This window comes from Phyllostomus discolor, chromosome 4 (genome assembly GCF_004126475.2).
Source record: "Phyllostomus discolor isolate MPI-MPIP mPhyDis1 chromosome 4, mPhyDis1.pri.v3, whole genome shotgun sequence".
Classification (NCBI taxonomy): domain Eukaryota; kingdom Metazoa; phylum Chordata; class Mammalia; order Chiroptera; family Phyllostomidae; genus Phyllostomus; species Phyllostomus discolor.
Genome location: NC_040906.2, coordinates 203,311,891 through 203,339,601, shown reverse-complemented (window position 1 = coordinate 203,339,601; position 27,711 = coordinate 203,311,891). Strand labels below are relative to the sequence as shown.

At 52.9% G+C, this 27,711-nt stretch overlaps 1 protein-coding gene across 3 annotated transcripts in view; it reads right to left on the bottom strand.

The window, feature by feature from the left end:
* The window catches only part of ZDHHC14 (zinc finger DHHC-type palmitoyltransferase 14), a 218,612-nt gene that overhangs the window by 139,079 nt on the left and 51,822 nt on the right, over positions 1-27,711 (bottom strand). The gene's annotated exons all lie outside the window — the stretch shown is intronic.

Below are 27,711 nucleotides of genomic sequence, written 5' to 3'. Positions count from 1 at the left end.
CAGCTGGGCACCAGGCCCCACGCCGCTCGAAGGCAGTGAGCGCAGAGGTTCAGTGCCGTGACCTGGGGCCCCAGCTGAGCTCCACCACTCACAAACTCAGACGAGGCGGGGTCTGTGCACTGTGATGCTAACTAAGCACCGCACGGTGCTGCGAGGATCAGACGGCACAACGGTCCGCAAAGGCACGGAGTAAAGACCCAGTAACTACGAGCTGATACTACTTTTCCACTTATTTTGCATTTCCTTTAATTCTCACAGTTTTGCAAAGAAACTGAGGTTCAAGGCTGCAAGAACGGCTAATGGTGGACAGGAGACAGAGAGGGGAGGGCGGGGGAAATCCCTCTACTGAGCGCACGCACCGCACCGTAAGAGTCAAGGTGGTGGCGTAAAGGGGCGGAGTCTAGCCTGAGAAAACCCGGGAAAAGAATCAGATTGGATGAGGGCGCGGAACCCCAGATGGTCCAGGAAAGGGACTAGCTCAGGGGAGGGCCCGGCGCAAGTCTGGTAAAGACGCATCAAGTAGGTTGGATTGTTCGAATGATGACCAGTTTGTTCCTGAAACCAAGACAACACAAGGGGGATTATCAAGGATCTCAGAGTTGCCTCCAGAGCCAACCTGCCCTCTGCATCCCTGGGGGTGTACCACTTCCCTTCACCCCCATAAACCCCGCCCCCGCATTTACACTTCCCCCCATGTGTGTGCCCTCTGAGATCCCTTTCTCGTGACGCCGTCAGAACTCATTTTCACCAGCAACAGACACATGTATAAAGGACCTCAGATCTGACTTGGAGAATTCAAACACGCTCCCAAGGGCAAGAATCGGAGCTGCGGAAATGCAGAGGTGGAAGGAACGGCACATTCGTCTCGGCCGCCGCCTCCCCTTCGCGTGAGGATGTGCGGACTAGAACTGGCCGGCTGCCCGGGATGACGCAGGTGGGAGACGCCCGGCCAGGCAAGTTCAACCAGGCTGTGGCATACTCGGGTGACAGTGGAGCGTCATCACGTGGCCAGGCGGAGGGGACACGCTGCGTGACATCATGGGCTGTAACAGCGTGATGGCCCTCACACACGAGCGGGCTCTGCTTCTCTCAGAGACACCAGCACACACCCTGAGGTCAGCCCCACGGACACCGAGGGCCCCTCACGTCATGGGAAGCAGCTGACGACGAACACCACTCACTGACCGGTACACAAAGATGGTCACCCCCTTTCCTAGGGGCCCAAATGAAAAAAATCAGGAACAGGGGAGAGACAGGTGGATTTTTTAAATATATTTTTTAAAGGCTCAGCTTTTAAAATTCGGTCACCAGAGCTCTGCACATTTCTGCCAGCGACGCAAGATCAGTGTGGAAAAGCATGCTTTTCGGTCCAGAACGGGCCAGGGAGAGCCAGAAAGCCAGAATAAAAACAGAGACAAAACCTACCACATAAACAAATGGGGGAATCTGAAGACATAATGTCTTGGCTGAGGCTTAGAAAGGAAAATTTTTAATAAAAGGAAAGATACCAGCAGGAGAAGGGAAATTATATTCCAAACTTTCTTGCTCCTACACTTCCTCCCGGAAACCTCTCCCCAAACAAGGCTGCTTCCCGAGGGTGGGTCGGGGGTGTTTCGGAGAAAGGGAAGCCCCTCCCCACCCAGATGGCGGGGGACCTGGTCACTGCAACACTCCAGGCACCCCACTCCCGCCCCTGCCCCCGGGGCTCTGCCCCAGGCCCAAACCTCCGCAGGGAGAATGAGTATGGAGTTAGGGCTTCAGATTCATTCCTAGGTCCAAGAGTCTCCAATTCCAACATCTGTATTATGTTAAAATGAAGCAAATCTGCCCACCCATTTCTATCATCTATAATATCCCTAATTATAACGCAGTCAGGAATTGTCAAAGAGAGGGAGGGTTTCTGACCCCAGCTTTGTTCACCTTGGGTGTGTACCCCGAAGTCCGTGGATGCCTTTGTATTTTTCGTCACACGGAAAGACGTTAGCAGATGACCAATAAAAGTAAGCATAGAGAAGGGTAGGTCAGGCAGCTTACCGTCCCCCCGAATAGAGAAGCCTGGCCTCTTCATGCAGTGAGCGTGCACCACACACGCGCGCACACACACATGCACACACAGAGGGGGGAAGGGTGCCGAGGGCTCTCCCCACAGGCCCACTGCCTGAACCACTGCCGTACGCCATCTCGCAGGAACACCAATGGTTGCGCTCCTAGCAGCGGGGGCTCTAGGCATGAGCTGGCAATGACCATGACATAGTGGAAGGGTTGTACTGCCAAGGAGGCCCATCGTCATCATCACTGTGAACCTACTATGCTCCTTCACCCTGCTGTTCTCCCGCTGTGATTTCATATCACAAGCAAACAAGTCACCAGTTAAGAAGAAAAATAAGCTCCAAGAGTGCATTTCATCCAATGGTGAGGGGAGCTCCCATAAAGATGAACTTCCCGGACAGAAAGTGCCCCACCCCTCGAGGCTGCCAGTCGGATGCCGTGCATTAGAAGCGCTGCTGTGTTGTGCGTAACCTCACACAGAAACGTTTACGGAGCGTCGGCAGAGAGAAAAGCAATCTGTCTCACAATGAGTGGATTACAGAAGGGCTGAGGGGGCAGGTTTCTTTGGTTCTGTGCGACCACACTGTATTTCCCTGCAGGCGGGTGAGCCGGGCAAGACACTCGGCTGCCCAGAGACAGAAGCATGAGTATAAAAGCAGTCAGCACGCCGGGACTAGCTCATCTGGCTGGATGAGCTCGGGGGGTCATCAGAGGCCATCACATCCTGACCTGAGGACCCAGAGGACTGGTCGTGCCCAGAGCAACGATCCGGACCATGAGGCCGGGCAGCCGAGGGGCTGCGAAGGGGGTGTTGATTGGCTTGAACTTAACGTAGATCATCTTAAGGGAGAAACAGCAAGTGAAATACAGGCATTTAGAATGTTCTACACACTTGTCCTCACTCTACTCTGGCATTCGAACCACACATTTCCAACTGGCTTCTATCAGAGGCCAAGTCTGAATTTTTGCATAATTTCCCAGAAAACTTCAGCTCCCAGAATTTGAGGAAGATCAGACCACGAAGCACTTTTTTCTGAGTCTTGTCTTTGTGAAGTAGTATCGATGGGAAGGTACAGGCCAGGCATGGGAAGGTTACGACAAATAAGCCTGCCTGGCTTGAACAACTCATGGAGAGTCATTCTCTGAATGCAAACCTTCTCTGCCCACGCGTACGCTGAGGCCCAATTTGGGGACTCCGGCTATAATGTGGTGGACAGGTAACAGTCATCACTCAAAAAAGCAGTTTCCATGACACCTCTTCACAGTGCCCTCCCTGGCCAGCACCCTCTGTGTGACGAAGGCTTCATCGCAGGCTGCGGGACAGACGTAAACATTACAGAGACAGAAGGTCACCTCCCTGCGGGAAGATGCTTCGTGGCCATCTCCTTCGTACATTCAGTCAATTAGCATTCACTGAGCACCTACTGTGCACCGGGCACAGTTCTAAGGGCTGGCACCAGCGCACTGAATAAGATAAGGTCCCCGCCCTCATGGAGCAATAAATGAGCAGTGATTCAGTGGACCAGTCCAAGGTTTACGATGGGAATTGCAGTCACGCATCGCTTAAGGGTGGGGACCTGTTCTGGGGAGGGCATCACCGGGAGATCTCGTTGTTGTGTGAACGTCACAGCGTGACGCACGCAGACTCAGACGGCACAGCCTTCTGCACACCTGGCCGTGCGACACAGCCCACGGCTCCGAGGCTGGAAACCCACACAGCACGTCACTGTCCTGCACACTCTGGGCAACTGTGGCATGAGGATAAGTGCCTGTGTATCTAAAGGTGCAGTCGGCACAGTAAAAATACAGTGACCAAGATAAAAGGTACGCCCGTACAGGGCCCTGACCACGAACGGAGCTTGCAGGGCTGGAAGCTGCTATGGGTGAGCCCAGCGCGAGTGAGTGTGAAGGTCTGGGTGCCACTGCACACCAGCTCGGACTTCATACACACTGCACACCAGCACGGACTTCATGCACACTGCACACCACCTCGGACTTCATGCACACTGCACACCAGTGTGGACCTTATACACACTGCACACCAGCGTCACCACCAACGCATGACTAACACATTATTGCTATGGTGGTAGCCATAGTCAGTGACATCCGAATCCACCTTCTTGTGTGGAAACATGAAATACAATGACTGTCGTGGTTAACGCTGGGGAGAGGCAGGAGTGTGCACGTGCGAGGCTGCCATCAGAGGAGCAGTGCCGCGCTGGTCAAACTCTACTCCAGACTAGACGGCGGGTTCGCGAGGGTTCGTTCTATTACTCCCAGGCGTAGCTTACATCTACGCTACAGGAACACACAACGCAAAATCTGTAACTGTCCAACTCTTCTTAATCGTGATTGCTTCCAAGAAGGAGTGACTGAGGCTTAAAATATCGCAGGCTCCCCAGCACATGTTTAATGCAAAGGTCTTCGAGAATACGCTCCTAAATTAGGACCTTCTCATCAATCCAGGATGTGGCAGCGCACTGTTTTAATTACCCTGGAGCTCTGCGTTACAGTTGAGTTGATTTAAATAGGCAGATACATGAACTGAACAGCAAAGGGTATTTAATTGATGTCTGCGAGGATGCAACTCACAGCGTCAAAACACAACAGGAAATCGCTGGTTATTTTGCCTGTGTCAAAAGGAGGTGACGAGCCTCCATACAGCAATATGATGACACTCCTAAGATAGTAATGAAAACAGGAGGAAAAGCCTTTCTCACTTCTTTGTTCCAGCAACATAAATAAGTGGCGACGATCCTAGAGACAAAAGACAGCGTTACAACTTCCTAAACGTAAACAGACATTACAGCTACTTCACCCAGAGCTGTGGTTCCATATAGGCCGGAAACAGAGAAAATTGCAAATCACTATTTGCAATTTTACCTTCGTTGTAACCCAACTTTGCCCCTATATATGCCTGCTAAGAACTGTTTAGTCAAGTGACTTTTTTCTTAGGATAAGTTTAAAATCATACATACTTTATCTTTAACTTGAGGGGCTTCTACATTTATGGATGCACAGGAATGTGTTAAAAAATCAGAAGTGAACACAACTCTTAAAATGGGCCATATGGCTTCAAAAGCACCCTTCACCTGGCTATCTTTGCTTTCCAAAGCACAGTGACTACAAAGTCTTCATTTTATTCAGGACAGGGGCACGTAGCGAGATGTGGTCCAGCACAGCACAGCCGAACGACACCATCAGGCGTCAGCTTGGTACTGGCTTCGTCTGCCTCCAGGAGCAAAGCTGCCCTCCGTGCACCCCTGCGAGGACCACACACACGTGCCTCCCCAGCTGGACCCTGCATCACTTTTCCGGAGTAAGTTTCTCAGATGCCATGCTGCTAGGACACGTGTTTCCAATTTCTTTTCACGGAAAAGTACCACCTGGTGAAAGCAGAAAAAGCACCTCTAGATTGATTTTTTAAATCATATTTTTAAAAAGATTTTATTTATTTTTATTTTTAGAGAGGGAAGCGGGGGAGAAAGAGAGAGAGAGGAACATCAATGTGCGGTTGCTGGGGGTTATGGCCTGCAACCCAGGCATGTACCCTGACTGGGAATCGAACCTGGGACACTTTGGTTCGCAGCCCACGGCGCTCAATCCACTGAGCTACGCCAGCCAGGTCTAGATTGATGTTTCAAAAAATTCACATAGTAAATGTGGATGCCGGCATAAACACTGTTTTCCCCTCCCAGAATCAGGCCTCGACACCGCTGAGTCACTGGGTCAAGCAGGAACTGCAGCCCTCGGTCCTGGGGACAAACGAGCTGTCCGTCAAACGTGTGTGTGTGTCTCTCTCCAACCCCCCCCCAAAGACCCACCTCGGCCCCACAGCCACTCCCCACGCCCAGGGGAAGGCACGGTGCTTCCAAGGCCCGGATGAATTCCCCAGGTCTGCTCCAGGTGGGAAGGTCAGCAGTCCTGGGGCACATGCTTCTGTCCCTTAGCTGGACGCTGCAGACACACTGTCGGCCACCACTAGCCACGGGGCTCCGGCTGCCGCACAAGAGAAACCAGGGCCTCCTCAGGTCCCACTGCCCGGTTGTGGACAGGAGTGCTGACCAGGAGGCCCCTCCGCTGGTGGCAGAGGGGGCGGGGCAGTGCGGGAAGTGCTCCCCCCTGTCCCCCCTGCAGGAGTGCCACGTGCATTCGCTCATCAGGAAAACAGTGGTGCCACGCCGAGGGCTTCATCTACAGCATGTCCCGGGGTCCGCAGGGAGGCCCCGCTCCAAGGCCCACCGCACAGATGAGGGGACGGAGACACAGGGGTCTCTGAGCATCATGGAGATTTGGCCACAAAACGACACAGCTGGCTCGGAGCGGGCGTTTTCAAAGGCTGAAACAATTACACTTGTGTTTCGTTCCCTCCGCTCCGGCTTCCAAGACCATCTTCTCTCCCCGGGCGTCTCACAACCACCGTGCTCAGCAAAACGGGTTCACTGTTCTGCACAAAGGCAGCCATGTCCCCAGCTCTTTGGAGCCCTCCGACTCTGAACTTTAGATCGCTCCCTCCTGTGATAATCTCCCCCTTCTCACAGGAGACGAATTAACCAGTGCAAGCCACTCCTGCACGGAGCCTGGGATCCGGCTGGGGAGCCGGCGCTGTGCGGAGGAAATCCCGGCTCAGGGGAGCCCACGGGGAGAAGCAGGTGTGTTGGCGGGGTAGGTGGGGGCGGGGCAGGGGGCCTAGGACGGGGAGGCCGGGGGGAGGGCAGAAGTCCAGCAGACACAGAGATCACTAGGGGAATGAGAGCTATGCAAGCATTTAAAGCTAAATTCTTCTCCAGCCTCGTTAGTCTGTTCATGTCACAGACACACCTTGGAAGGTCTTCCTGCCAGCGACAAAGGCCTGTCCCACTCAAGGCGAGAGGCTAAAAGCGGATTCCTGGGCCCCACTCCAGACCTCTGAATCAAAATCCTGGGGGAGAGACACAGGAACTGGAGTTTGAAATTGGCCCTGGGAGAGACCCTGAAGACGGTGTCAGGCACTGGGACAGACCCCAGAATTATAGAAGTGACAGAGGCCCACTTCCCACACACACGGCCTCCATGTCTCTGCGGGAGACTGACGTGGTGACCACCCCCAACCCCCCCCCAGTAACTCCCAAAGGAGTGGCCGGCTGCCCACCCGGCTCTCTGGGCCGGCCATGCCACATCTGAAGAGCTTTCTACGCCTAAAGAACTTTTCACGTTGCAAAACTTCGTAGGCCCCTTCACGTTTGGAAAAAGTCATCGTACATGTGTGTGTGCACTTCGCTGCCAAACCTACTCTATCATTTTTGCTTTTTAAAAACGTTTCATGTTCTCTCCGACCCAGTTTCTTCCAGTTTCTGGGTTCAGAAACCAGACGTGATCTCGCAGCGTTTTTACCTACGTCAACCATGGTATTAATGTACCTAACTTTAAAATTTCTTGATAGTTTCTCATGCATAAATAAATGAAGGCCTTTACCTAAAGGTATTTCTCCAAAGTTTTCCTATCTGTAAAATAAGAGTTTTTAAAACTATGTAAGTAACAGTGAAGGACATTCTTTATTCTACAACTCTAACACACCTCCCATTTTTTGTGCGTTTTTATTTCCAGTGGTTTTTCAACTGCACTTATCGAACACACTCGTGATCAGCAAACATCTAGAACTTTCTAACACGCTTCTCATCAGTGCGCTACCTTGGGCATTTTTCACGTTGTTATATAATCTCCCTTGTTATTTTGATGCTGTATAACATTTCATAAGATCAATATGCCATTATTTACTTAATCATTCCTCTACGGCTGGACATCTAATTTTGGTTCCTCCCAGTTTTCCAAATGTGTGTATAATAGAATGGCATTTTAAAATGAATCGATTTTCCGGCCTTAGAATAGAATCCCAGACACTGGCTGATCTCTGGAAAACAGAATTGGAAGAGAGTGGAATACTGTGGGGTTTTTGGGTTTGGTTTGGTTTTGGTTTTTTTGGTGTGGCTGTTTAGAAACCGTAACTTTTCATAAGATAGCACCTCAAAAGTTATCATTTACTGAACACCTACTATGTGCCAGGCACTGCAATCCTCACGACAACACACTTCGAAGTAATGTGAGTCTCCGTGTTTACAGAAGTGACATGCCCACGGTCAGACCGCTCCCTGAGTGGGTTCTGGGTCTCGTCCCTGGTGTAACTCACAGTGAGGAAGAGGGTGGGGAGGGGTAATTTGAGGTGCCTGCGAGAGACCTCAGAGCTGTCTGCCAGGCACTTCCAGCCCCTCCCCTGCAACTTACAGGCACCTGGGAGGGCTGTGGCAGGAGGGGGGTGCGGGGGGGGTGCCGGGTGGAGCCATGCAAACAGTCCTGGCCAATGAGTTGCGAGCGGCAGTACCGTGTGCCACTTCCCGCCAGAGCATCTAATGGCTGCCAGGACCCTGCAGAGCTCTCCCCTGGCCACAGGGCTGCCAACACTTGCAGGCACTGTCGCTCCATCAGCCTGGGTCCCAGAGAGGAGCTTCGAGCAGAACTGCAGCTGACATCGGTGGCCGTGGAGCTGGAGCAAGACACAACCTTCTGTCGTCCTAACTCACTAACATATTGCAGTTGTCTGTGACCACAGCGCAACCTGGCTTATCCCGCCTGAGGGGACGTCCTTGGACTTCCAGATGGCCGTCCCATACGCTTCTCCCACGCGCATCTAGCTTCCTTCACAAAGCGATCGGAGGGGTATCCAGGGCACAGCGGCCCAGAAACGCCGTTGAGTGACACCATTTGGGTGCAGGGCTATGGCTGGTAGCGTGGTGTGAGGCCCCGGTCACCCACACCCGTACAGGTCCAGGTTCCCCGATGCCCCCCATCAGAGAGGGCAGCGCACTGGCCTGCTGCACCGGGGGCGGGAGGACAGGTCACAGTCGAGTGCTGGGCGCGTGGGACTCACTTCCCGAATGGCTTTGCCTTTGACCTCCTGCCTCCTGTCATTCATACCGAGACCACATCCCTCCCACGCCAAGAAGTCCCTTCTAGGTGAAGGTGGCCACCTGAGACTGACACGCTCTTACAGGTAAAATAGTTCTCCAGCCGACGGATGTTGCCAGAGCTTTGTCCCACCCCCAGCACCACCCCCAGCTTTATCTACTGAGTCTAAACGTGCCACTACTGGTAAAACTTTGAAAATTGGACTTATCAAATATTTTTTAAATCAGTAATAGAAATGCAGTTCTTACTTAAAAATTCACCATTACAAATATAGGTTAACAATCCCTCTACCATCTGGAAGTTCTAAAGCTTCTAGAAGTTGAATAGTTGCCTGCTCTTGAGAGGGCTGCAACCCGGAATGTTCAGTTTGTGCGTGTGCTTTAACGCCCGTACTGGCGTACCTTTGTCCTTAACTACATGTGCTGAATCATTCCCTTCACTTTTAAAACAATTCATTTCTTTACCCTTTCTACTCCCGTGACTACATACAGTCCACTCAGACCACCGAACCGTTAAATCGTCCTTTTCAGTTTTGTACACAGTGGTGTTCGATAAATATTATCGGCCGATTTAAGGATTATTTATCCTCAAATGCCTATAACTTATGAAGTAGATTTTAGTGTGAATGTATGTAACACTATCATTTGTCCAAATTCACAATTGGTTTCCTCTTATTGTAAATGAGGGTTTATGAAAAATAATCACACTGTCTTTTTTGTCTATTTGAATGACCTATTACTGTTTAATAAAGCACCACGAAACTCGGTGGCTCACTGGGCGCACTGGGGTCGGGACATCTCGGGCAGTTTCAGTCCAATGCTGACCAAGCTGGGAGCCAACGGCTCCTCTGAGCCGGAGGGTGGCCCCCGTCTGGTTACGGCCGGACCCGTGGAGGGTGGCCACACACCTCTCCACCTGGTTCGCTCCGGCTCCCTCGTGACTTGGTGGTCTTGGGCGGTCAGGCTCCGGAGGTCTGTTTTCACTGGGGACGACTCTCCCTCCAGGGTCAGTAACGACTTCCCCTGGGGAGGCGGTGCTGGGGGCGTGGGGCGGTTTAGTTCAGCCTCGCTCTCGACGCACAAGCGTGTGAGCAGGGCTGCGGGGGCGAGAGACCACCGTCAGCGGTCAGCACCCCTATGGGCGCCAGGTTCCAAACGCTGAGAGACGAGAGAACCAGCAGGCGGTGACGTTCCCTCTTGTCTTATTTCCCCGGGTCTCCCCTCTCCACGCGCAGCCCCTCCCGACGAGCGCCCCGGCGGGCAGCCCTCTCCCACGCCCGGGTGCAGTCTGCCCGTCCACTCGCCAGGGCTCCGGCATGGAACGTGCGTGCACCTGCCTCCTCGATCTCGGCTGACGCAGGAACGGCTCAGGCCAGGACACTGCTCCCCAGCTCAGGTGTCTTCACCTGGGCTTTCGGGAAGTTTCCTTGGACATGAAACAGGACCACCTTCCTCTTCAGGGTTGTCCGAGGGTCACAGCTGAACAAGTGAAATCACCACCATATCTGCATGCAACAGCACACGCCTAGCGCCTCACCGTGGGCACCCCCCAAAGTGGGGGAGACTGGCCAGAGCAGGGCAGGGCTGGGGGGCACCACGCTGGGCACTCGGTGCCTCGTCATCTTGTCCAGGTTGCTCAGGGGGAGATTGTCAACACGGAAGTTGTTGGTTCTGAGAACTGCACCACGAAGCCAAGCAAGGATTGGCTCAATCCTCCAAAGAGGCTCTCAAAGAGAACTTCAGAAGGCGGAGAACACGAAACCCCTTCCCCTCACTCCAAAGAGCCAGACCGTTATGGAAAGTCCTGACAGCCTGGCTGGTGTAGCTCAGTGGATTGAGCGCAGTCTGCGAACCAGGCATCGCAGGTTCGATTCCCAGTCAGGGCACATGCCTGGGTTGCAGGCCACGGCCCCCAGCAACCACACATTGGTGTTTCTCTCTCTCTCCCTCCCTTCCCTCTCTAAAAATAAATAAATAAAATCTTAAAAAAAAAGAAAGTCCTGGCAATCCGCACCCCGTCTGTAAAAACCCTGAGAACAAGAGACTGACCGCCCCACTTTTCTCCCCTGATGTGGGAGAAGACAGCGCGGCAACAACAAAGAGAGAGAAGCATGAAGTCTGCCTTCCAAGTCAGAACATAACACAGGCTTAGGGCTCGGAGGGAACTCGGCCGTTGACGTCCTCAAAGAAGCTGCGGCTGCCCGTGTAACAGCAGAGGCCGGATCCGGGGCCTGCGGTGAGCACCCCTGCACGCAAGAAGTCAGGAGAAGCAGAGAGAAGGTGACCAGGGCGTGCCCGCCCACGCGGGGACCACAGAGCTGAGGAGGGCACTGGGAAGTGACGGGGGCGGGAATTCGAGATGCACAGGAGGAAGCTAACTTGACCCGGTGGGAGAAAAGCAGGAAAGTCATGGCGGGGGAGGCCGACGAGGCCAGAACTGTAAGTAAGCTCAGAGAAGATGTACAGCTGTGGATCTAGAGGGAATTATATCTTTCTTTTACTTTTTTTTTTTTAGTCTTGCTCTGTTTTTTTTTTAAATTGTCACCCAAGGATATGCTTACTGATTATAGAGAAAGAGGAAGGGAGGGAGAGAAGAAGCAGGGGTGGGGGGGGGGGCGGAGAGAAAGAAAGAGAAATGTCCTTCTGTTGCTTACCACATACTCCCCGACCAGGGATCGAACATGGGACCTAGGTATGCTCCCTGACTGGGGGTCAAACCTGCAACCTTCTGGTGTACGGGACGATGCCCAGCCAACTGAGCCGCCCACCCAACCAGGCCTTACTCTACCTTTTTAAAAATTGTGGCGAGAACACTTAACAGGAGATCCACACTCTTAGCAAACTGTCACGGGCACGGCACCGCGCTGGGAACTGCAGGCGCCATGAGGAGTGGCAGGTCTCCGGAGCGCAGTCACCACGTGTAACTGAAACCAGATGCCCAGTGAACAGCAACTCTCCAGGTCGCCCTCCTCCTGGCCCCCGGTGACCACCTTGTCCTCTCTGCCTCCGGGGGGCGCATGACTAGCTTAGATTCCTCGCACACGTGGTCTCATGTAGTGCTAGTCCCTCCAGGTCTGGTGCATTGCACTCAGTGTGATGTGCTTCAGGTTCGTCCATGTGGCTGTGTATGACGGGCCTTCCTTCTTTTCCGTGGCTGAGCAACACCCATCCCAGGTGTCTACCACGTGTTTAAAATCCATTCACCCATCAACGGATGTTCGGGTTGTTCGTGCTGTGATGACCGTGGGGGGACGGAGGGCAGTGAGGCTGCCTGACACCCCCGCACAAAGCCCCCCTCAGGGCCACGTCACAGGCTGAACCAGGATCCCACCCTACAGGGCTTTCACAATTTTCTTCTAAAACATGAAAATGATCCTAAATTAACTGTGGAGTCTTCATGTATGAGGACCTCAAGGCCCAGAACTGCCCCACCACTGGCAGGGGCCCAATGGGCAGCTCCAATGGGCAGCTCTGAGAGAGGTAAAGGGCTAGTTCCGGAAGCCCCGTCTACAGCGGAGCACACAGAGGCTGGCCAGAAAGTGCCGGAACTGCACTTCCCAGCGTCCCCTTTACGGGGAGGAAAAGAGTGTCTCCGGGTGTCTGGCCCTGCGTCTGCCTGCCCCCCCCCCCCCCACTGTCCCTCCCTGATCTTCTGCCTCCACCCTGGTTTAGTGGCAGGGAGGCGTGCCGCCAAGGCCAGCATCCCCTGCCCTCACACCTGGGGTGGCACTGCCCTCGGGACTCACTGTCCCAGACACTTCAGACGCCCTCGTGTCTTTATGTCACACCTAGAGGAACGTCTTTGTAAGGAGGCTTCTGACTTAAAGAGCCTGACGCCAAATACAGCTGCTGTGATGGAAAGGAAGGACTAAGAACTGGGAGGCACGAATAGGGGGCATGCTTTGTACTGATCGATCCAAACGCCTTCGCCATCGGGAACGACGTGGGCCACGGGGCTGGGGCCTGCGACAAACCGAACACACGAGTCCGGGGAAGCAAATTTCCCAAACCCGCAGCCACTTGCCTCATTCCCGTGTCCTGCTACATTGGTGTCCTGAAGTCCCTCTTAAAGCTATTTTTAGTAAAGCTATCCTTTAGCAAGAAGAAGGGAAATGCACATCCAGTGTATTCACGGAGGCCCGGGACACTCTGCTCACAGGTGGACGGCCTTTTCAAGGCATCTTCCCCCCCCAGAGACCCCCTGGCCCCTTGTTGCATTCGAGGCCGGCCGCCGGGAACCCCTGCTGCAGCTGAATCAGGTTCAGCGGGACAGAGTTCATGGCCGCGGCCACCCGGGGATTTCCCAGGCCCCTGACACGTGTGTGTGTGTGTGTGTGTGTGTGTGTGGTGTTGCATGTTCCAAGCACAGAGTGCACAGCAACGACATCCGATTCTCCAGGACAAGCTATGTGAGCGTTTTAACCAGCCCTGCCTTTGCTTCCTGCTCAGCCAATCGCTGGGGCGAGCAGGCAGGAGAGGGAGTCTTCTCCCTTTAAATGAGCCCATGCTCGTTTTATTCACTGTCCAAACAGGAAGACTCCAGGAATTATCTGCCCACTTCCTGTGGTTGCCAACCTCGGCGACCAGGGAGAAGCACAACTGACCGGAAGTCCGTGGTCAGAAAGCACGTGGCAAGTCTCCCCGCTGCCCTGCACATGTGCCCTTTGAACCCCCTCCACCCCCATCGTTCTAATGAAGCAAATGGAGGATGTTTACACACAGGCCCAGGTTTAGGCACGTTTTCCTGCTTCCATGTAAGTCAAATGTGCAAGTGGGACCTGGAACTGTTGATTATAATGACACATAATCTAGACTCCTAGGATGCTTTTTTATAGAAGGGTCCCTACACAGGGGGAAAATGGATTAGATGGCATCTAAATGATTCCTTTCCAACTCCGAGAGCTTCTTTTTTGTGCCTCAAGCAGCAAGCTTCCTCAGCAAAACCCGTAGTCACAGAAATTCAAGAGCTGCTACGTAGGTATCAACAGCGACCTCTGGACAAGCAGACACAGGAAGGGTGCTTTTCAAAGGACATCCCAGTTGCATGCGACGGGTCAGCTCAGAGGCGTGAAGTGGGGGTCTTGCCCATCAACTGCCTCCTCTCGTGGCTACTCCTGCGCCCCGTTTAGGGACCCACGGGCCACCTGTGAACTGCCAGCTTCTCCAGGCTCCCTCGTTCTGGAGGTTCCAATCCCGAGGCTGCCTCTGCCCCAGACTCCCCTCCAAACCCCCACACCTCCCACAGCGGCTGATGGACTGTGCCCATCAGGGAGCGACACCCAGACACGGTAAAGCTTGGTCAGGCCTCACTGTTGAGTTTCCAAACTTCCAGCCACCACCATGGAAATGAGGAGCTCCTCTCCCTCCTAACCTGAAAGGCTGGGGAGAGGGAAGGGGGACACCTTAAAGGCTGGGAGGGAAGGGGGCACGGGGAGAAGCCAAGGAGAAACGAAGTTACTCTGCTCACAAGGTGCACTGCCGCCACGAAAGAGCAACGTGGAACGCCGTGGGTTACACACAGCAGGAGCTACAAGGCACATTTGCTACACTATTACAACTGTCGATAATTTATTTTCCAGAAAGTTCTTTCACAGGCACTTTTGGAGAAACAGCTTTATCCTGCATATCTCTAGGTTTACACGTGGATCAATGCTACTCTGACAAATGGTTCAGCATCGAGGTTCCCGGTCCCTTCCAGGGCAGGAGCTGTTTTTTAATGTTAAAACATCATGTGCATCCCCATATAGTAGCAGGTGTCTTTGATATCTCTTGATTACTGAGAAAATATATAATTCTAGAAGGCTATTGCGAATTCAGCAACGCTTTTCATTGAATTTGCTTGATCTGTTACATGGGATCTACATGTGCTTGGAGACATGTGGCAGCACGCAGGTATGTAAGGCATGCTGCTTGCTGCTTATAGACAGCACTGGATTCTCGACCTCTTGAAGCACCCCAGTGCCCCCAGTTTCGCCCAGGCTAAGGCCACAGGTTGGCAACCTCTGCAGTCTACCCTCTTGTGTGAATCCTAAAAAACAAATACTTGGGGATCCCCAAAAGAATTTTAAATTCATATTTTCAAGAAGAAAAAAGCAATACCACTTACTATGATTTTTTCCCCCTTCATGATGCCCTTGGTAGGGTATCAAGCAACAAAACAGGTATCAACAGAACACCTTTTCTCCCATCTTCCGTCATCCAACCACCAGCAAACACTAAACAAGAGAAGACACTAACAACTCACAACACTCTCTGCTCCTGGGGACTATTAGAGTCTAATTAAAACTCACAAGATCAATGCTACATCTAACGAAAAAAATCACCATGGGAACTATGAGGAGGAAAAAAGACTTGTTAGCCATCACATAAAATTAGCCTGAATAATCCTCCTTCCCGCCAGCCCCCACCCCCCCAAAACCACTCCCCTCTGCTTAAACATAAATAAATGCCGATAACCAGGCCCTCAGGGGCACCCACTCCAGAGGCGGGAGACACAGCCCCGAGCGACCGTGGGGAGGGGCAGGCCACAGATGCCAGCTGTTCGCCCGCCTTCCATGCAGAGCCAGTCCGAGCAGATGGGCTCCCACTGTTTCAAGAGTTCGTTTCTTTGGTGCTGTGTTTTCATCCGTCCAAACGTGCTCTTCTTTATCACCAGGACACAGCCAGGCCCAGGCCCACGACTGTACACAGCTCAGGGCAGAGGTCAAGGCTCCGTCCATCCCGGAAACCCTCTGTCGATGCTGCGTTCGATTGGGAGGGAGCAGGAGGGGCCGGGCAGTGGCCCCTGGAGGAGACCCCCTGGAACAGCGAGAACCGAGAACGCAGGCTCTACACAGGAGCCACGCCAGTCCCCAAAGAGACCCCATGTCCAGGCATAATCTTTGACATGCACCTCATCTACTAGCAGTTGACAGAAAAACCACACTTGTACGACATCGGGCTTATGAAAAAAACAGGGATAGAACATTTTAATGACTGGTAAAGATCCGAGTGAATACTGTGAGCTCTTTGCTTAATTGCTGCGCATTCGTACTTGCTGACAGAGGCCAAAGGGGAGAACAGTGCGGGCTTCTTGTCCATTTCACAACATCCCAGGGCAGTTCTGCTGTAGGATTCTTAGAGCAAGTTACCAATCTCATATTCTGGCTGCAGAGAATATCACTCCCAACCGACCTGGACCAACGCGGTCCACAAAACAGACTTCCCGTTCCCGGCGATGGTTCCTGCCCCTGAGCTCCTCCAGGGGTGGGTCTGGACTCCACTCACGTTCCCCGTGGCCCAACTGGCCAAGTCCCTGTGGCCCAACACCGAGTCCTGATCTGTGGCCAGCACAGGGGCCCACGGACTGTCACTGACACCTCCGGGTTTGCATCAGCACAGACAGCGAACGGGATCACTGACGATGACGTCACTTTGCAGCAATTTAAAGCAGAGGCACCCAGAAACGAAACGGCTAAACAAACTTGCCACGCAGTTGCAACACTCTTCTTAAACCTCCTCTTTCCTTAGCAAACTTCCAAACCTTTAAAAAAAGCGATTAGAAGAGCAGGCCGTCGTGGATCGATGCCTTTCTCTGCCCACACGGCACGTGGAGGAAGCACAGATTGCCGAGACGGGGATGACAATGCTTTGCCTCCATTCCAGAGAGATTTTTTATGTGTTCGCCAGTAAGTGACGTCCTGGCTGCCCCTCACAACTGTGGGTGCTGCCCTGGGCGGCTGTCCTTCATGTCGCTTTGCACAAACCAAGGTTCCACCGGGCACGGGACTCACTCCCGGTTAACCGGCCAGGCCTTGGTACTCCCCTCTCACCCAGAGCTCTCCAGACTACACAAGGAGCAAGGAGAGGGCCGCCTGGACCACACACGACAACGTTAGCCCCTGCATGAAAGCAAACCCGCTGGAAAGGCTGAGGGAGGAGTTTTAGGCCCTCGAGAGTGATCACAAAATAGAATGGCGGACAGGGCAGGCGCGCGGTGGGGACTGCCTTTGCTCAAGCCCTGGCCGAGCTCCCTCGTTCCGAATCCAGGCCCAGGAGCCGGGGTGGGGGTGGTGCCCGGGGAGCTCCCTGGAACACAGAAATCAAGGAGCAGCGGGCTGCTCCTAAAGCGCAAGAGCTGTTTCCACGACAGCGGCAGCAACCCGCCAGCGTCAGGGACCCCGAGTGAAACGGAGCTGCCAAAACAGTGAACCCCCATTTCCTCTGTGCTCTCTCGGGTGCCCGCAGTCAACGCCCCTCTCCCCTGCGAGTCACAGTCTGGGGGTATGGAGCGGCCTGGACCAGCTATCAAAGGATGTCGTTTGGCCCCGAGATAAGAGCCGGAGCACGCTGCTCACACGCCCAAGGGCCAGCATGTTCCCCTGACTCGCTGTCTAAACCAGCGGCTTTATCTGCGGGAAAAGGCCAGGCTCCTCGCTCATCTTCTCTCTAACAAGAGGCGCTTGTGTGCCCAGCTGACCGTGAGACAGATCACATTCTGTTCCTCAGGAAGACAATGGCCATGGTCCCTGCGTGGCCCGAGGCCGGAGAGAGAGCAGCTGCGGTCAGGAGCTGGGAGCACCCAACCCGGACCCACCCCCAGCAGGACCCCACCAAAGGCACTGTAACTCTAGGAGCTAGAAAACAAAACAAAGACAACAAAAAGCCCAGCATGCTCAGGGCCTCCAGATTTCAGGAAAATTCCTCGAGGAAAAACATTCTCCATAAAGAGCCTAGTGGGGGTCTCGAGTGTGAGTCGCCTGCTTTGTTGTGGGGGTGAAGGTCAGCGATGAGAAGGGACCTTGACTCAGCGTGAACCCTGCATGCCGACCCTCCAAGGCCCGCACGCTCCCTCTTCTTGCTTCTGTCCTTTTTGGTTCCTGAGTCCAGAGACGCGGCGGCTGAGCTCGGGCAGACCGAGCCTGTGTGTGCCAGGTCACCTGGTCCCCGCCGGTCTCCTGCCTATGTGGCCCGGGAAACACTTTGAGAACACGGGGCAAGAATGATCCTGCAGCAAACGCCCTGCTCGGGTCACTTCCAGGAGCCCCCCCGCTGCCTTCCAAAGTGGCCCGACAGCACCTCCCAGGACACGGCAGCCCACGGACACGGACACGGCGGGGCGAAGCTCTTCAACTTGCCGTAAGCGAGACTGCGGACGTGGGCGACACCTAACCTGAGGCCTGTTTTCAACCAAGGCAACCCATGACCTCGTTCCCAGGCCCGCCAGAGGCGCGCACAAAAGCATGCTCTCAGGGCCAGCTGCAATCGGTACTGTGTTTAGACCTCGGCCTAGACAGCACTTAAACTTGATGTCAGCATCAACTGCAGTGCTACCCGAGGAGAGTACCAGGCGGGCCTGGGGCTGCCAGCAAAGGAATCCTCCGTCAATGTGGGGAACACCGTCAACGTTTTCAGAGACACTGAATGTGCCGGAAGAAAAATGGGAGCACGTAGTCTGTTCGCTTTTAATTTTGTTAGTTCAGGTTTGAAGATACATGCAAAGCATTTTTTAAATTAGCAATATTATGTTACATGTTTCTTCAGTACTTTCTGGAAATACACATGTCACAGCCAGGGATCTTTTAGAATTAACAAGTATGACCTGTTACCACAAAGTATTTAGAAAAATGACAGAGAAGTATTCTTTGGAAAAGTGCCTTCACCAGTAGCAAAGATTGAGGTCATAGAGGGGACATAAGGAAGCAATGCTTAAAAAGGGCAGGTGCGTATCTTTTGACTCTCTTTGTCTTGACCTTCAGGGTGGCTGAGATGCAGATGTGATAGCTGGAGCTGGAGCAGCCAGATTGGACTCTGAGGTCATCTCGGGAATACAAACCAGCTTCCCCAAAACAGAAGGGAGTCTAGACTTGAGAAATGTGAGGAGCAGCGCTGCCACACCAACCCCAGCCTATCAGAGAGAGATAAACATTGATTTTGTCTAAACAAATTAACTTTTTTCCAATTCCTCACAGACAAACCTCAACCTACGTTATACTTAAAGCACTTGAGGTAAGCATTTGTAACAACACCTGCCAATTAATAAGCCAGCCTATTTTCAGGGCCAGAATCGAAAATAACGCATTGGCCACTGGAAGTTAAGTATTTACGTGGGATCATCCGTAGTCCCCTCCCACAAAAAATCACGGCCACAGGATGCATGAAATGTCAAAGTTCAGGTGGACCACCTCATCACCCATCTGGTCTCTGGGGGAGACAGCGGCACCTTGAGCCCCTCCCACTGTGTCTGGGACCCCGTCCATGCACAATAAAAACCTCCTGAACGAACAGAAGCAATGGCGAGGACTGCTAGCCGGTCTAAGCCCCGAGACCAACGATTAGAGGGTCCCTTTACGTACTGAACAGAATGATAAAAATTTAAAGCCCTCAAGCTTGTGTGTAATGTGCCTCCGAGTTAAAGCATGTGGTTCCAGTGTCACCACGGAGGGGCCTCGGAGAGCAGAGGCTCGCAGCGCGTAAAAAGTCAGCACTTCATTCTGTGGACTTCATAAACGCTAACGGTGAATGTAGGAATGTAGGCGAGTGTCGGGGTTTCTGCGTACCAATACCCCGCCCTTCGGAGTGCATGAAGCTTAAAAGTGAAAGATGAACACGCAGGCAGAAGGTCTTCTACGAACCCAGGGAACAGAGATGAAAAGTGGAGATCCCTTTAGAATTCCAGTCTGGAGAGAATGCCCCCGGGAACCTGGAGGCACCGGGATCAATAATGCCTACCGTTTTCCTAAATAAATGCACCTCATAACAGAAGCTTTACAGGACAGGAGATTTCTATCACAAAAAAAAAATCCTAAATATAACAGGCGGTGGGGGGAGGGGTGGGGAAAACAGAATACTGTGTTTATTCCTCTCCCCTAGCGGAGCGACTGCGTTCTCTTTATTAAAAACAACACTTCCCGTGTTCTGGTGATCTTCAGGAGACTTGTCAAACATCTTTCTTCTTAATGGAGGTTATAAAATCTAAACCCAAATCTCTTTGATGGTCTAGAAAATTAAGGTATCATAAGCTCTACCAAAAGCAAAGGCTGTAGAGTACAGAAGAACGTGGAGCTACTGGATTTTAAAGTTAGCATAAGGTTCTGAATCTTTTCTTAAAAATTCATAATTAGCCCTGGCTGGTGTAGCTCAGTGGATTGAGCTCGTGCCTGCAAACCAAAGGGTCGCTGGTTCGATTCCCAGTCAGGGCACATACCTGGGTTGCAGGCCAGGTCCCCAGTAGGGGGCGAGTGAGAGGCAACCATACATTGATGTTTCCCTCACTTTCTCCTTCCCTTCCTCTCTCTCTAAGAATAAATAAAAATGTAAAAATTTTTTAAAATTCATAATTAAATTTAGGTAGTTTTCATTACCAGAACATACACACACACGTCAAAAAAAAAAAAAAGTCCTGCCTCAGACATATCATCGCTTGGAGACAGAGAGGTTATGCAGGCTGTTTCGTGAAGCAGATGGGTTAAGCGGTTCACGGACAAACCCAAGTCCTTCCGAGTGAGTCCATTTGCAGAATCAGGAAATGCGCAGCACAGGCGGCAAGCGGTTTGGAAATACTGGCAAAACGCACATTAGAAACTGGGAGTCCGTCCAGTCGGAGGTCAGGGGTGGTGGAGGGAGGGGCCGGGGGAACCGTGAACCTGCTGCCCCAGGAGTGACACTGTGCTGAGCCGGGCCAGCATCCGCAGGGTCGACGCGACTGTCTGGGCCCTGCAGCAGAACTCACCGGGCCCCAAGCCCACCGGCGCCCACAGTCCCGGGGACCCCGGTCATCCCTTGGGACCTTGGCAGGAACTTTCTGTTCCCTTACTCTGCTCTCTTGCTTCCCCTCAAAAGTATATCCACCTTCAGTAATCGGTATTTAAGAAACAAGGTGCCCATGAAGTTGTACGAGTGTGGGGCTTGCTGTTTTTAATTTCTGTGAAATGCTTCTCCCCTGAAGAGTTGAGTGTGGCGCATTTGAACCTAATGCTCTCTTAAGTAATTCTTTCCCTTGTAGTCTTGCAGACGAATCTATTATTTCATCCTTCCATGTATTATTCATTTACTAGTAAGTGCTTATCGAGTGACATACACACTTACTGAATCAATGTTGATTGAACAGAGGGCCTACTACGTGCCAGGCACTGTCCCAGGAACTGGGGAACACCCTGCCCTTTTGGGCACATGAGCTCTGAGAGCTGGACTCCCACCGCTGCTTTCACCGCTAAGGAGCCAGCAGACTTCATTCACCTTCCTCTGCCCCGGAGACCAACACCTGACGTGGAAGCCAGAGGAGGTCACTCTCCTTTCACCTGCTACTTCTCCGAATACCTCGAAAACTGTTATTGCTGCTGATATTGATCTGCGCTACATGCACCAAGGAAAGACGCACCGAGGATTGGCATGTGTCGGCTCTGAGGAAGGTGCAGGTCACAGCAAAGGTTCATCAGTTTCTCTGGAAACCGTGAGCGCGGCGCCAGCATTCCGGTTCATCCGTCCCAGCGCTCCACTCCTACAGGGGGTCAGGCCGCACACGCGGGGCGGGCCCCAGTCCGGCTCCACAGGCACATGGGGACACGAGACCAGGCTACTGACACCAGAACCTCTCCACAGAGGAGAAGAGTCATGGAATAAAAACATGGACATGTTTCCGCATGAAGAGATCCACAATATTGTAAGACGTTAAAATCCGGGTCAACTACAACGCTGATTACGGATGGGTGCGTGCCTTCAGGAAACGTGAGTGAAGACTCTGCTTGGGTGACATTTCTAGAAAGCACAGCTGCCTTCTGCTTTATTGTAACATGCACACCTGTGGCAGCTGACCCGAGTCCAGATCACAGATGTGAGACAGGGTGGTAAAACCCAATTGTGAAAAGACACAAATAGACGGGCAGCAAATATATGACCTTTTTAATGAACTGATTTGGTTTTTTATTTACCTCTTGAAGTAATCGGGTCGACCCACTACAGGGCTGGCCGGTTCCAGACCCTTGGGTGCGCAAGGAAAACACTCCACACGAAAGCGGAGGGAGAAGAACAGTGAGGGTCCGGGAATTCCTCGAGTTCAGGAAACAGTTTGGTATCCCTTCTTTCTTTAGTTCTTAGCTCAGGGTATTTCGTGGACTCGGAACTATTCCTCTTCAAACACATGTATTTGCTGACGTGTATAAATATTGACTTAAGTTGTTACCACGTGCCACAAAAGCACCGTCAGTAAGGTTCCTGGACTGGGAATGGAGACACCTGCAAATCAGTTTGGCTTGAGAAATACCACACGTGGGCACTTCCCTTAATCTCACTTTACCAGTCCCCAGCGAGGGCACCTGATTCGTCAGAAAACTATCGCCGTCCCCTCCGCAGAGGTGAGAACACCGGAGCCTGGAGAAACGGAACCTGCTGGAGATGACCCAGTTAGACACCGGGAAGGCCGCCATTCAAACCGTCAATCTGTCTGGGGTCAAAGCGCATTATCCATCAGCGCGTGGGCGGAACTGCCAAGGAGCTGTTTGCCTGCGGTGCCCAAGTCGCTGGGTGAACCTTCCCATCGGTAAGGCAGGAGGCATGGTGACACCGTCTGATTGGACAGTGAAGCTGAGTCCACGTGCCCCGGGACTACAAGAGTCCACGTGCAAACAATTCAAAGTGGGCTCCAAGGAAGGAAGTAAAAGCCAGACACATTTAATTGGTCGATTCCAGTTAAATGAAATCCTAGAAAAGGCAACACTATCACGACCGCAGGTGCGCAGCTGCCCAGGACGGGCGGCGGGTGCACCCACCGCAGAGGGGCTCGGCAGCGTGCGCTGCGGCCTGGGCTCTTCCGCGGAGACGAGCTCACAACCCAGCGTACCTGTCAGACGCACCCAGCTGTCCGCTTACCACGCGTTAGTTGCATCTTCTGTGAACTGTACCTTAATAAACCGGATGGTTTAAGTGGGCTTCAGAGGACATTGAATAATATTCCCACAACATACAATGTCTCCTCTTTGTATTCCTTTTTAAATCTGTTTCAAGTAGACCTAGGGTTGGTGGGAAACTCCTGAATGCATTTGAAAAAACAAAATCTTCCACGGGTTGAACTTCCCGTGTCTTCAGGAGCCCCCCCGTCACCCCCCAGAAGTATCCTTCCCCGGCTGACAAGTGTTCGTGGTGGTTTACGGCACAGCCACCGTCCGGGGTGCCTGGGAGGTGCGAGGGAGGAGCAAAGAGGTCTTCCTTCAGGGTCACGTGCGTTTCTGCCTTGGCCCCGCCCTTCAGGGTCACGTGCTTTTCCGCCTTGGCCCCGCCCCCCTGCAGCACAGCTGCGTGACCTTGGGCGAGTCACTCTTCTTCTCTGAGCCTGAATCTCCGCCTTTATAAAATGGGGAGCACAGTGCTTCCCTTTAAGGGTTCATGAGAACTAAATGGCTAATAGTAAGTGAAAGCACTCTCGTTTTAATTATTTTAGTATGTGAAGAGGGTGTCTTCTAAAAAAAACAGGAAAACAGTCTCTTCAAGACACTGAAAATCTATTGTACTCCAGCACGCACAGCTGAAGCCACAAATTGTACGGTTTTGTTAAATTCCTTACTTGTCCTCCGAGCACGCAACTAGACTCTGACCTCCTGTGCGGCCACGGCGCTGGCCCCACGTTCTGCATGCACAGTAACGACTTGAACAGAAGGTGGTAATAGGATGGGAAAAGGGGAGCAGGTTGATCGAGGTAGGTGGACGTGGATGCACTATAAATTGAAAAATAGTTATGTGTTGAAATGAACTGACATTGACCAAAAGGGTTTTTATAATTATTTGTGCTCCACTTAATTTATCCACCCACCACACAGACCAGACAGGAAAAACATTCCCTTGGTAAAGAGAGGCGCTGCGTGATGGAACAGGGTTTCACTTAGCAATTATCCCAAATATATCCTGGAAGTTCCTTGAAGTCGGATTTAAGTACCATGGTTACAAAGAAATCAAATAACGTATTTTGTAAACACTGCTGACGGATGCCCGAAGTCTCCCCCGGGGGGTGGGGGAAAGGCCCCCACAGTGGGGGCGTGAATGGGGCTGAGAGTAAGAGGCCGAGCACCCTCGCCTAGAGATGCAAATGTTACCAGTCCAGGTGAGAGACTTAAACGGCACGGGTTTGTTCTCCCACACTGATGTCTTCATCAGGACCTGGAAGGTCAAGTTCTAATTTAGGATTCTGGGCTCCGAGGCTGTCCTGGCTCTGCTCCCCACCCCTCCCGCGGGCTCAGCCCCGTCTGCACGTTGGAGTGCGGTCCCCCCCACCTGCAGTCCGGGCAGCCTCCCGGCCCACCCCTCAGTCCCAGGGATGCAGACTCACAGCGATGAGACGGGAGGACGGGCCAAAACGAGGCGCTGCACCCCTGACCCGCCAGCGCTGGCCTCTCCGACTTCAGCCCGCAAGCATCCTCTGGTGCTTTAAAAATAGAAACTATTTTGGCCAGACAACCACATGAAATGGAAATGTAACAGAAAGAAGACAGGGGACAAGACAAATGCGCCACGATGTTATCTATTTGCAGCCCGGCTTAGTTTTGTTGATTTTTTAATAAACTAGAACGGCCCTTGTCTAATCAAAAATGCTGCAAGAATCTGGTGGAAAACAGAGGCAAAATTAACTCTTCGGATCCCTCTGTCCCTTTGGGTCGCATTGATTTATCCCCGAGTCATCCGGAGCGATTCTTGTCAGGGGTTTCACGTAAACCTAACTTACCGGGGTAAGCTGTGATGGGCGGGGCAGTGTAGGAGCCGTTTGCTGGGAGGCCCCTGGGGTGGCCACCAGTCCCGGCCCCAGGCCCCACGCCTGTCCATCCGCTCCCAGTCCTCGCTGCCTGCGACTCTGGTGTCCCCGGGGACCCTTCCCCCTGGGGTCCTGCTCCCTCCCTGTGAAACCCAACTTCTGGCCACATGGTCCCTTCAGGACTGGGCCTTAGTCATTACACGACCCTCCCGCCTGACCCTTCTTCACCCTGGAGGTGGGAGCCTTACCCAGGCGATCCGTGGACAGTCCCCAGCCTAAGCGGGCTTCAAACTGGCAGCAAAGGAAACCACCGCCTGCCCTTTGCCCACTGATGTCCTTCGACCAAGTTCTGGATAAATCTTCCTTTAAAACGTCTCAGAATGGTTGCTTTCAAACAAACAAACTAACCAACAAGCAAACCCCACCAGGAGCGTGGCAGGCCGAGAAGGCTGCCCCAGAGCGCACCTGCGGGGAGGGAACCTGCAGAGCACGGCGAGGCTGGTGCCTGGGGGTGGCCGCGGGCTGGCTCCGAGGGACCCACCGAGGCCCACCGTCCATCAGGGTAAGAGCGTCCTGGGCAACGCGCCAGGGAAATGATGCGCCGAGAACGTCTCTCTTCTCCTTGGTTAATGGAAACAATATTTACTTTGCCCTCGAGGAGAGAGGGGCGTTACAGACCCACAAGGATTCCGGAAGCCTGGGGAAGGAAGGCTCTCGTATTCCATTAAGGACCTACTCACCTTTCGGGGACCACACGCATTAAGGAAGGTCGCCCGGGGACGTTTTCAAATAACTTCCGGCATATTACGCACGCCTTCCACGGCGGAGCTCTGCTGCTACTATTCTATTCTGAGCTGGATAAGGGGCGTCCCCGTGCCAACTGTCCAGTTCATAAAACCGAGGCCCCATGAGGATAAACGATCTCTATCGTGAGTTACCTTAATGCTAGTGCTAACCCTTAAAATACTCAATAGGTGGGCCCGTACCGCCTCTTTTCATAAACATCATCCTCTTCTATTGAACCGGAGAGTGAAGGCATTTGTGTGAACACTAAATACTTCCCCTCTTGTATACTGAGTAACAACATATTTGCGCGGAGGAACGAACAGGTTCCCGTGTAACACCTGCGGGAGGGTCTGAAACGCACCAGGGAAGAACAACGGCTGCAGGAGCGCACTGAGAGGGGCTGGGAGCCAGGCCGGAGACTGGGCGCTGTGTGCTCGCCCCTCCTGCGTTTCGAACACTGTGAATGTGGCGTCTACTGAATACGTGAGCAAGTGATGCTGTTTACATTTCTTAAGTGAGACGTTGGCTCCAGGGAGCTCTGAGAATTTTTTTAAAAGATTTTATTTATTTATCTTTAGAGAGGGAAGGGAGGGAGATATAGAGAGCGCGAGAAACATCAATGTGCAGTTGCTGGGGGCCATGGCCTGCAACCCAGGCATGTGCCCTGACTGGGAATCAAACCTGCGACACTTGGTTCTGAGCCCCCGATCAATCCACTGAGCTACGCCAGCCAGGGCAGCTCTCAAAAATTTAGCTAAGCTTAGATGGGAAGGCGCTCACAGAAGTGTCATCCACACTCCAGGGCTGTGACTTCCAGGTGAGTCCACCGGCCGCCCTCCGTCTTCCGTCGTGTGGGCACCGGTCGATCTGGTTCACTCCGGCACCCTGACCGCGGCACAGAGTCCGGAGCCACAGCTACGGGTCCTGCTCTGCAGCCACCCGCCTCCCTTGGGGCCAGTGCCCGCTGAGATTCCCGTCAACCCCCTGTCGCCTCCCTTTCTTACCCGGGCTCTGGCTCTCTCTCATCCCAGGGCCCCGTAAGGCCTCACTCTGGAGGGACAACTCACTGATTCAAACTCATGGGCCCCAAGGAATCTGAAAGTCAAGGTCATGCTTCCCAAGTCAGGATGGTTCTCAAAGCTTCTGACTTGAGAGAACTGGGGAGAATCAACCGCTCTGTGGTTCCCTCCAGTCCCTGCAGCAGTTCCCAAAGGGAACGCAGACGCTGGGAGAGAGAGCAGGGAACTGCGAACACAGTCACCCAGGTTTCCCAACTCCTAAAGCAAGGCGGCACGTTGGTGTAGGCTGAGAGAAGGTGCAGACTGCCAGTGTCACCGGGGGCTAAACTCACACCTCCCACTGTTCCCACCCCCGTGAAGACGGCACACCCACACTGTCACATGACCTGCGATGCGTCCTAGAGGGCAGAATACACCTCTGACCCCACCCTCCAGACCGGCTATGGGACTGCTTTGGCCAACACGGTGTGGACAAACGTGGCACCTGCCACTTTAGAGGAGAAGTTCTAAGTTCAGTGTTGTGGTTCAACGTGGCATCTTGCTCCTGCCCTCGGCCAGGAGGACAGTATGTCCAGACACCCACCACTCCTGGAAGGATAGAAGCCATACAGGGCTGTGCTATGGCCTACAGAGCAGCACTGTGGCCCTGGCCAGGAGGCTCAGTTGGTTGGAGCCTGGTGCCATACACTGAAAAACTTCAGGTTCGATCTTGGGTCAGGGCACATGCCTAGGTTGCCGTTTCAGTCCCTGGCTGTGGTACGTACAAGATCACTGTTTGTCTCACATGGATGCTTCTCTCTCCCTTCCCCTTCGTCTCTATGATCAATAAACATATCCTCGTGAGGACTGAAAACACACACACACACACGCACACACACAACAGCACTGTGCTACACGAGCAAGAAATACACATTCCCTGTTAAAAGCCGGTGACCTTTTGGAGCGGTATGTTACAGCACAAAGCTGACTAACACACGGCCCTAAGTCATGAGTCACAGGACTGCTGGGTTTGATCTTCACCTTCCTTGCGTGTGTGCAAGTGTGGTCCTCCCGTGGCTCGTGGGAAGGGCTCAGTAACTAACCATGACACGCAACATGCTTGAACTGTTTTCAGTCACAGAGAAAACTAGATGGTCGTGGGGACTAATGATGGTTGATAACTGATGGAATTTTTTCTTAAACAATGGAACTGAAATATTCT